The sequence below is a fragment of the Tasmannia lanceolata genome, unplaced genomic scaffold (genome assembly GCF_043159265.1).
Source record: "Tasmannia lanceolata isolate RefF3 unplaced genomic scaffold, GAP_Taslan_0.1 ptg000029l, whole genome shotgun sequence".
Lineage (NCBI taxonomy): Eukaryota > Viridiplantae > Streptophyta > Magnoliopsida > Canellales > Winteraceae > Tasmannia > Tasmannia lanceolata.
In genome coordinates this window covers 1,650,118-1,661,761 of record NW_027518706.1, presented here as the reverse complement: position 1 = coordinate 1,661,761, position 11,644 = coordinate 1,650,118, and positions in this window count along the sequence as shown.

Genomic DNA, 11,644 nt, shown 5'->3' with positions numbered 1-11,644 from the left:
AAAACATTTAAAAAGTAAAAAACTAAAAATTTGAAAGTACTACAAAAGGTTGTCCCCCCCTCTCTTCCAATTTTGGCAGTGTAATAAGAACACGTATTGCATGATTATAGGAGAAATTATATGGTGACCGACCGTGTTGATGTAAAGGTCGGATAGAGATAAAACTTGCTACCTTGATTTCTGAACCAAGGAAAAGTCAAGAAGAGGCTCTCTCTTAGATTAAAAATCAAGGGAGAGATGGTTTTCTTTCTCCGACCTTTAAATCCACAAGGTCGGCCACCATATAAGATCTCTGATCATAGAGAATCATGAAGTGCTGACTACTATTGCTAAAACATACTTCTCTTGCTGCTCAAATTACAAATCAGCCCCTCTAATTTTTAAAATGGAAAAAAACATTTAAAAAATAAAAAAATAAAATAAAATTGAAGGGACTACAGAAGATTACCCCCCTGCCCCCAACCCCAACACACACACACACACACACACACACACGGCGGCTAAATTTCAACTTGGTTAGTGCTTTATATATGAAACTGTATTTTTTTTTGGCAATGTAGCAAGAGAATGTATTGCATGATTGGTGAGAATGGTGGGCACACCGTCGATCTCACCCTTGAAGATATATTGCATGGGTGGCCAATCGAACATAGTGGGTCCCATCATGTCCACCAATGGGGGTCCAATATTGTTTTTTACTCTGAGGCCCTGTTTGGACTTTGGATTGAAGGAGTTTTCTAGAAAAGTTTGGAAAGGAAAAATATTACTAGAATTTCCTATCTTTTAAACCCCATTCAAATGTTTATTTAGAGGGACCTTCAATTTATGATGATATCCATCTAAATTTGTTAAATTTAGGATTTCACTAATCTCCGATATTTAACATGGTATCAAAGCACCTAGATACACTGGCCTGACCACATCTCGTGCAAAGTGGTTATCCAGCAGACGGCCCATCTAGCCGGTCGTCCGCCGGCCTGTTCCATTTAATAAACCTTTGCTTCCAGAAAAACATGACGCCTCTGTTGTTTCTTGCAGTCGGGACGAAATCCTTGCTGCTGGCCATGGTTGTCACAACACCAAACACCACCGGAGCACAGACACTTATTGTTGCCTCTCATCTAGCTTCAACCCCATGAAACTGCCACATCTCAATGCTTCAAGGCGGCAATGAGGACTGGAAATTTTCTTATGTTCCTGAAGATGGTATGGGTATGGAGATCTTTTTCATTTATTACTCACTTCGGAGAAATTGTATGGCTGTAGGTTGTCAAATGGCGATGAGACCTATGAGATGAGAAGTAAAATGGTTGGATAATAGAACCCTGCTAGTTTACTCAAGGAACCCGTTTCATGTTCTTTTGTTCTCAACATGATAATGACAACCCCTTTCTGCCACTTTTATTCTCTATAGTGCCCATGCCCATGCCCATGCCAATGCCGTATAACCAGTTCTTTCCTCTCTTTCACCGGACACATTCCAATGGACTACTTTTTGTTGGAGAAAATGTTTTCAATCTCTAGCTGTTGATAACAACATCCTTAAAGAAGGATTAGATTTGTCACGCCTCATTTTCCTCATTTTCATTGTTGGCCAAAAGAGCATACCCATGTTGATAAAGGCACCCCTTCAATTCTTTTGCTTCTTTTCTCATATGAAGTGAAAATTGCATATTCTCACTTTGATGTCACACCTCTTTTGATCCATACACCTTTAAAAAAATGAGTTTCGTATGATCTTTGATGTTTGCCAATAATCGTTGTCCCTAAGCCGCTTGTTGTCGCTCTTATCTATTTTTTCTTCAGTTTCGTTTCTCCAAACTATTTCAGTTGAGGTGCTTCAGTCCGTTGAGGTATATGCCTCATACCCTTGGGGTGCGTGCCTGAAATAGGAGCTACTCTATTCAATTGAGGTTCTTCAGTCCATTGAGGTGTATGCCTCAGACCCTTGGAGTTCGTGCCTAAGAGAGTTGTCTTCACATGGAGGCCCATTCTCGCCAATTTTGGCATTGGTCCATAGTGACCCATTTTACGTAGACTCGCTCTTGGAGGCTTTGAGTCTCATCTAGTCTATTGTGGCTTCCTTTCGGCAACCGGCTTTGGCGTACATTTGGCAAGAAGCATAAGTCAAGACCTTCATCATCAACTCGGGTGTGCATTACACTGTAAGATTTGGCAATACGCTGTTATGTGTGTTGGAGACATTATATTGTAATCAATTTGGGAATTTTTTTTGTTAGCAAACGTATATTGATTTTCAATCTATATACGCTTGAAGGGGCGTGTTAAGATTTGTCAATCGGATCATGATAAGATCTTGTCGTTTATCATTTGGTGGTAGATTAGGCGTGTTGGTTTAGATTAGGATGTGGTGGATTAGGGAAGTTGGTTTAGATTAGGATGATCTTTTTATCTTTATCTCCCATGTTTATCTTCAAGTGCTTATTTAAGCACTAGTTATTGTTAATAACGGAGATTAGTGAAATCCTAAATTTAACAAATTAACCATAATCATATTATCTCCCTCTAAATTGTACGGTTGCAATTTAGGTCGGTTCAGGTTGAGTATTTGCTAGAAAAATGAGTTGGAATCAACCCGATTTTATGATAAAAGCTCAAACAAAATTCTATAAAGTCGACCCTAGTTGAATCCCTTCTTAATTTTTGAAAAAAAAAATCCAAGAAAACTTTTCCATTCGGTCTCTCATTATTACATGGAAAAATTGCCAATGGGGGACATCAAAATATGAGAATTGCCAGGGGGCGGGACACATTTTTGAAAAATTGTTAAAGAGGGTTGATAACCCCCTTTTGAGAGTTTGGTAACCCCATTTAGAGGGTTGATAACCCCCTTTTAGATACTTGATAACCCCATTTCGTCGAAAAGCTCGTAGTAGTGAAAATTTTTAATTGAATGAAATAAAAAAAATAAGTTCTTTTTATACTCCTTTAATTGCAGTCATTTAAATTTTCTATCTTCTTGTTCTTTTCTTATTGTTTAGGAATATTATGTTGTAAAAGGGAAGGCTATTTCAGTCATTTGAGATGAAAAGCTAGTGGGTGTAATCGGACAAAATTGGTAATCACTAAAAAGTCCAAAAGGACATTTTTGGTGGATTCTGATAAGGCGTCGGTGTGAGTGGGTGCCCTTTGAGAGGTCTCCATTCGGTCCTCCAAAAGACACCTGGCCACATATCTTATTCGGGAACAAATCCGAGTAAAATGGTTAAAATGCTTGATATGATTTGAAATGCCTCCCCTCCGTAACCGAGTTCATGTCCGAGTTCGAGTTTTACCCTACAAATTGTCGGGTTTCTACACAAAAACTAATAGTCCCACATCGGATAAGTGAAATGGATGACGATGTGTTATAAGGGAATGGAAACCCTTCCCTAGCGGCTAGCTTTTAGGGTTGAGTTCTACCCGGTTCAATTCCCCTACAAATGGTATCAGATTTCAGGGTGTGGTAACCTCGGTTACCCTGGTATACAGTATCTCGTGGTTCCCACGTTGCAGCCAGTGTGATACTGGGAGAAGAGGAGGAAGAAAACAAGTAAATCAATTAGTATCTCGTGGTTCGAAGTGATTTGAAGAGGAGGAAGAAAACAAGTAAATCAATTAGTATCTAGTGGTTCGAAGTGATTTTAAGAGGAGGAAGAAAACAAGTAAATCAATTAGTATCTCGTGGTTCAAAGTGATTTTAAGAGGAGGAAGAAAACAAGAGGAGGAAGAAAACAAGTAAATCAATTATTGCCAATGACAACATGAAAGGACGACAATTACTAGCATTGATTTAACTTAAAAGAGAAAACTCACCACACAAAGCTAATTGTTTGGTACACGTGACATCCTTTTCTTGTCCAGCCAGGGTCATACGTTTGATACCGATATCATTTTCATATTGAAATCCTTTTATTAGCTTTGAGTGAATGGAAAACTCATTGTTCTCACTCCTTTTTACTGTAGCTGAGTTCAAAGTTCGAGTTTTTTTAACCGTTGGTTTTACCTATTGAGTATGGCATTTCCACTCGTTAGTATACTGTGTTTAGTAGTTTACACTTTTGGATAGAACTCGATTCACTAATATGGTTCGATCTTAGTTCGTTCATATATATATAGGCACAACCATGTTTTGATAATAGGTACCAAATCAACTTGTCCCATATATATGCTTTAACTAGCAGTCAAAGTTGACAGCTTTTTGGGAATTATAACATATGGGTAAGATTAGGACAAGGTGAGTTAGCACATATTATCAAATACTATTATAATTCTAAAAAGGGAGATGATATTCCCCCAATACGCATGCGCTTCCCTTTTAACGTGATTTAACATCAAAAAGCATTAAGTTGCCCACTGTTCACGTCAAATCACGTTATAAGGGGGGCTCATGCCTACTGTAGTGGGGTGAAAATATCATCTCCCTTGTAAAAAAAAGCTCTCATCAGCTGATTTTAATTTGCGGCTAACGAGCAAATTAAAATGGCAATATGAGTTTGCAGGAGAGAACAACCACATTGGTTCTCACCTGCAAAAGTGAGACAAGAAATGGCTTTCTGCAAAATTGCCTAGTGTGTTTCTGCCCTCACAAAATTGCCACTGCCATGTTTTGATAATTGCACAAACTTTGCTTGTCTTTTCCTATTTAATTAGCTTGTAATAGCTTTTTGGGAACAGTAATTCCTTTTGACAACTGTTTAAATGATAAAAGACAAGTGAGTTAGTGCAATTATCAAAACATGGTAGTGCGAATTTCACTAGCCTTTCTTTTCTATGAAATTATCAGAGACGAGGTAGTTTGGGGAAGTCGAAAACAGGCAAATGAATTTCACCTCTTAATTAGGTTTTAATCTAGTAATTACTCAGTGAACAACAACTTGGAGAGAGAGAGAGAGAGAGAGAGAGAGAGAGAGAGAGAGAGAGAGAGAGAGAGAGAGAGAGAGAGAGCACGTGACAAGGACGGAACTCAGTAGACCACCGTCCAAAAGGTTGTCTCATCTAAGTGGGCCCATACTCAATACCTAACACGTGTACGGTATAGAACGTCTCTCTTCCTGACTAAAGTTTATCCAAATTGATTGGTTAGGAATGATCCAGCCATTGTTGTTGGACACGTGTACGACAACCCTTCTCTCTCATTTTACTTTTTTTTGTCGTGACTAAAGATATCGTCTGGACTAGGATATCGTCATAAACTCTGACTCGGCTGAGTTCAAGACTGACTCGCAGTGGAATTGATTTACTCGACTCGGCCGATTCTGTTGCAAGAAATGCTCACCATGACGATCCCTGTTACGTTTTCCAGACGTGGCATATGAAAGTGATTTCTAACCTCTTGATCGTTATGTGAGATATTATACAGTGTCCACAAGTACTTGCACGTATTTTTTTTCAAATATGGGTCCCACATTGTTTGATGATCCAAACCATTCATTTATTAGGCCCTGTTCGGTCTAAAGTGCGCTCCGGTGCGGTTGGTAGTGTGGGAGTGTGGAGCACATGATGTGTGTGTACGAGACAGCTTCTCTCAAGGCAAGAAACCGGAAACTCAATTCGAGAGGTTTGATGACCGAAACGTTTCTCTCTCCTGGGATTAGATTTCAGGCGATGGACAAGAAGAGGAGAACTACACTTCTTCCTTGGGCTTCTCTACCCTTGAACAGATGGAAAGGACTTTTTTTTAGTACGGGCGTGATACTAAGTGCAGGAATGTTGACACGCGCAGAACGATAGCGACTCGTGGCCGGTCGATGTGTGCATAAAGCAAACACCTTCCAGGGTTGACAAACCGTCCTACTAAAACTAAATGACAGAAACAACATGATGGAATGCCGGTGCGAGTGATAGTTGAATTAAAGAGAAAGATTCACCTGGGAAGATGAATTCATAGCTTCCTTAATCCGGATAAAAGCTACAGTTACAGAAAAGTAAAAAGTAAAAGTACTAGAAAGTAAAGATAAAGTATTAAACATGTTTCCATTTGGTTTTGGGACCTCTTCCTTAGAGACAGATGCCTCCTTATATAGCTTTATTCGGGTAACCGCTCCTCATTACCCCACGTTCTCTTGGAGAACTTTTTGGTAATTGCCCATGCTGAGTTCCCTTATTCTCATGTCCCCCATTGTCAAGTGGTTATCATCCAACTTCCCACGATGGACAACTGTTGTGCCACATTCTTGAATCAGTCCAATCAAATGGTGCCTTGATAAGTCGACCCCACCTGACCGATTGGCACTTTAGAGATAAATGTGTTCTGATGAAAAATCTTCAATAACTGTCCATCCTTCTAGGCTCCAGGATATGCACGTTGCTCCACACATCCATCAGATGCAAGCGTCGCATATAGCTCATTGTCTCGGTCCAAATGGACTTCCACTTGATAGTTTGGCCGTTTATGACTAATTAAACCCCAAAATGGGTGTAAACATGCCCTTAGTTAAATAGGCTCCACTCCAAAAAATCGTTTCCATATGATGATCCTAACCTTCTGATTTGAAGAGTTTTCTTTAATGTGTCATCCATCAATATTTTGGAGGGCTAGGAGTTGGATAAACTTGGTTTTAAATTGCATTTAAAAAAAAAAAAAGTGTTTTATAGGTTCGCAATTTAATACTTTGTTTAAAACTTTTAATTAAAAAACTCTGTTTTCTTAGGAAAACATTTAAAACTCTTTTTAAACGAATAAATGTGTTTTTTTTTTTTACCAACTTTCCAATTTTACCCTCCTAGTTTGTAAATAACAAAAATTTTAACATATTAAACGCAATTTTTTTTTTTTTTGTGTTTTTGTTTATTTGACCATTTTTTTACTACGTTTTTTTGTAACCAATAAACCAATAGCATTTTAAACCTGAATTTCCCATCATGTTTTTTATGTCGTATCATGTTTTGCTGACTATGGTATGGAACATTCTATGGTGATGATTTTCTAGGCATGGCATGTTTAGGTTAGGGCCAACAAAATCAATGGTTAGGATCATCCAATTATATGGCCCCATTTTTTTATTTTTTTAAAAATATGGGCAAATATAGGGCGCGTTCTTCAACTTTTCTTATTCTCTTTCCATTGAAACGGGCAAAATGGGTGGAATAGAATTGTGTGGAGCAACCCAGCATCTTTCCAAAAATCCAAGTTTTAAACCGCATTTAATAGATGATTTAGAGAAATGGGCATAATAGGCTAGTGGCAAACAAGGTCATTCCCCAACTTTATGTTCAATTTTACAACATAATACATATTTTACGTCGAAAGAAATGGAGCCTTATCGGGAGTGGAAAGGGCACAAAAGTGCTTGGGAGAAAAGTTCAAGAACACGCCCATAATTTCCCTTTAATCGAGTGGAATTAATCTCCTAAAGAAGATAAAAGTAGGGCCCAATAAACATCTTTTTTAAAGAGCGTAAAAGTAGCATTCTTTTTATTTTTTTCCTAGGAAAACATAAAAAGGAAATTGGCTATGTTCACTTGTTTTCTCGCTGCAAGAAAAGAAAAAAAAGGAAAGGAATCTGACGTGGCAAAATGGAAAAGAAAGGAAAAGAAACTATCACGGGAAACCTGTTTTCTCGCTGTTCACTTGCCCAGATTAAATGGAAAAGAAAGGAAAAGTTAGCCCGTATTTTCCCGTGACAGTGAGAAAATCATTTTCTTATCAAATCGGTGGGAAAATAGTTGAGGGAAAGGAAAGGAAAGCAGAATTTCCAAGTAATATTTTGGTTTTCCACATCAGTATCTCTAGTTTCCCGGGAAATGAAGAGAACACCGCTATTTGTGCTTTCTCGAGAAAAAGGTGAGTGATTTTCCTTTCCTTTCTGGGGTCGGGAAGATAAGAGTACAAAGGGAAATGATATCCCCCCCCCTTTAACGGTTTCTGTGAGAATGGTTCACTGCTTGAGGATAAATTCACCCCATTTAACGTTTTTCTTTGCCTTTAAAACTTAACGAACAACGTTAGCGGGGGAGAGGAGGAATTTTACCTATTAAATGATATTTACCCAAAATTGGCACTATTTAAAGTCATGCCGATCTCACTTTTAAATTTCCATCCCTTTCCTTAAATCCCAACTAGTAAAGCCAAATGATCTTCGGGCTCCCTTGTTTTGATGTCGGCACTCCTTTATTTTAAAACTTCTTCGATTGTGTTGATACTTTAGAAAAGAGAAATGATATTTCCACCCCTTTTCAGCATTTCTCTCCTTTGTTTGAATTCTCAAAAAAAAAAAAAAAAAAGAAAAAACTGTATTTCCACCTTCTTTTGTTTGTCATTAGTTTTCCTAAAATAAAATCACAAGTATAGGGACAAAATTGTGGGGAAAAAAAGGATGCAAATGCTGTAAGAGGGGATGAAGTGTCAGTTCACTTAGGTCCTGTTTGGATTGCAGGAATTGTTTGGAAAAGAAAAAGTTTTCTAGAATTTCCTGTTTTCCGGGGTTTGATTATAAATGAAAATAGTAACTTGAACCGCGCAGCTCAAGTTTTATCTAGATAGACCTTCAATTTATAATGATATCCTTCTGAATAAGCCATAACTAAATCATTTCCTTCTAAATTATGTAAATAAAAAATTCACAAGGAAAACATGTAGTTAGGGAAGTTATATTATATCGCTACTCCCTTGTTTTGATAATGACACTCCATTCTTTTTCAAACACTTTTTTTATGAGCTATTCCCAATTTTTTGGGGAAAAGTTGATCAAATGAAATTTTTTCAAATTGGAGTTTCAATATCAAAAGAGAGGGACTGAGGGATATCATTTCCCAAGAAATTATAACAACTAGCTATCTCTATAAATTATATCATAGTTTCAATATTCTCCATATAATTAAAAAATCCTTGTGAAAATTTCGCTTCGTCCCCCACTTTAAACTTTAGAAAATCCCAAACAATTTGATAATCCCAAAGTTTAATAATTAATCAACTTTTCATATATTATTTGTAAGCCTTGCGAGAAATTAAAAACAAAAATTCAACCCATATCCTAATCGAGAAAACATATTTACCGAATCATCATTCTCAACTCAACTCAACTAAGCCTTTGTCCCAAATTTACCGAACCATCATTGTAACTCTCTCTTTTTTTCTTTTTCTTTTTAAATCAAATTTAGAAACATAAGTATACCTAAAATAGATATTTGCACAATAAATAAAAAAACATATTTTCTATAACCACACCCAAACATTTCCCGATTTTTTTTTTCAAATATTTGTGTTGCAAATTTATTTCCGATAGAAAAAAAAATTTATTTTTTCAAAATTTTCCATAACTCTATCCGAACATGTCTAGGAAATCTGATAATGGAGTCATGTCCCTTGGAAAATGTCTGCCATTATGTACAAAAAAAAATTCCCAAATGTAATTAAATATTTATGCAACAATATTAGGTGACACATTATCTATGCTATGTGTAATGGGAAATCTTGGGTGGGCCCGACGATATTTATAACCTTATAAATGTGAAGTTTCTTTTAACTATTAAATATTAAATTTCGTATACCATTAAATTTGTCTACTTCTATTGAATACCTTATAATTTTATAGCCATTAAATACCTTATATTTTTAGGGTTTTGCTAACGAGTGGTTAATTAAGGTGCATTTGAAAAGCATTTTTGACAATCATTTTACACATGCTTTTAGACTCTTACACTTGTTTTGAGATTTCTTTATTAAAACATGTGTAAAATGTCTTTTCCAATGCACCTTAACGAGTGCCCTTAGTACACTCGTTAGCAAAACCCATATTTTTAAGCTATGGCTTTATTTTTTAATAAGGGTGTCAATGGATCCAGACAGTCTGATGTACCATCCGAATCCGAAGTTAAATGGACAGGACCTAGACACACTATTAGGATACAAGGACATATTTCAAATTCTGATCATAGGATCCGAAAAAGTTACTGAACAGGTCCAAACAACTAATAAAAACCCAATATTGGACAATCCTCAATCTGATATTATTATATTATTTTATGAAAATAACCTTCAATTTATATAACATTAAGTATTATTTCGAGGGTATTTTATTAAAAATAAGCCATATCTATTTTTCGAGCAATATCTATTTTGAACATTGTCATTCATCGGTCCGAAGTCTGAGTCAGCCTCTTCTTTTCCTTCTCTAACGATTGACTTATAAGTCTGTAATCTGCTGCGTGACTTACAAGTCTCTAATTTGGTGCGTGATCACCGCTCCAACTCACCCTTCATTTTAATTGTGTACAGCACAAGTAGGACCTATTAGGACATTCTGATGGGCATACCGATTTGAAATGGATCGTGACGGAGACATGGGAAGTAGGATCTGAAGAACACTATGAATCCGATCCGACCGACCGACAAAGGATTTGAATGGATCGTGACTGAGACATAGGTGGTTCCGGTCCGAAGTGGATCCTTTGACACACCTATTTTTTAGCTGGTAAAAGTTTGGTCATAAATGCACATATAATTTTGGCATGAATTAGGTTAGCGCCACATGTTGTTTCCGGCTCTATTTAATGACAAAAAGGTTATATTGACCTCTGGATATTGACCCAACTTTTGTCACAACTCAACTTCACTCTTCTGATTTTTCGAGTCAATTTAAAGTGTCTTTTTTAATAATTTTTTTAAGGAAAGCTCGTATTGAATCCTATGATCTGAAGGTTAAAATACAAACCCTCGACCAATGGAGCTACAGGGTCAGGCCCAATTGCCAGAGTTATAATCTTGGCTATTGATATTGGCACTACCCTGTTTTGATAACTGCACTAACTCACCATGCCTTTTCTTTTTTAATTGGCTTTTGAGAGTTTTTTGGGAATTGTAATAACCTTTTGACAGCTGGTTAAACAATAAAAGACAAGGTAAGTGAGTGCAATTATCAAAACACAGCAATGCCAATATCAATAGCCTTAATCTGACTAGTATATATTCGCCCCATTTTCTTCCCCAAGCCAGCCACCCCATTGCAGAGTAAAAAGAGCTTCTAATTATTTTGGGAAGTGATATACTCGTCCCGTTTTCTTCCCTGAGCCACCTCTAGTGTTTTCATGACTACTCTTTTTAGTTTTTACACTTCACTGGGTGGCCAGGGGAAGAAATGTAAAAATTATTTATCTTGTTTCACCAATTATTCATCCATTTTTACTGGCCGGTCCTTATAAATAGATAGATAGAGTTGCATGGAAAAGTGGTTTACAAAGTCATAGAAGTGACGTCTCTTTCTTTGAAAAAGGAGATTGAAAATGAAAAGTCGAAAGTAAGGGATTTTGCATGATCATGTTTGGAAAAAGTAGGGGCAGCAGTTGGCTGATTGCACTAAAACGCTGAAGGGTCATGTGATAGGAGCTTAGAAAAAATCTGGAGAGAAAAGTGACTGAGAAACAAGATTCTTCACTAGAAAACAAGTTCTGGAGAGGGAAAGAGATTTGAATGTACCAAAAGCTTGGATAGTTAGTTAAAGAAAGCATTTTACTTACTAACCCTCCTAGCTTGAAAAGCCCATTGGAGAATGGATAAAGCTTTTGAACTTTGAAGGATGAAAAAGTTTAGAACCCATCTACAATATATGCTAACCATGTTTCTTTCCGTTGTCATTCATTTTGTTTGCAAGAAATTAATATTTTTTAAGTGATAAATCCGCCCCTTCTGATTACTTGGGACAAT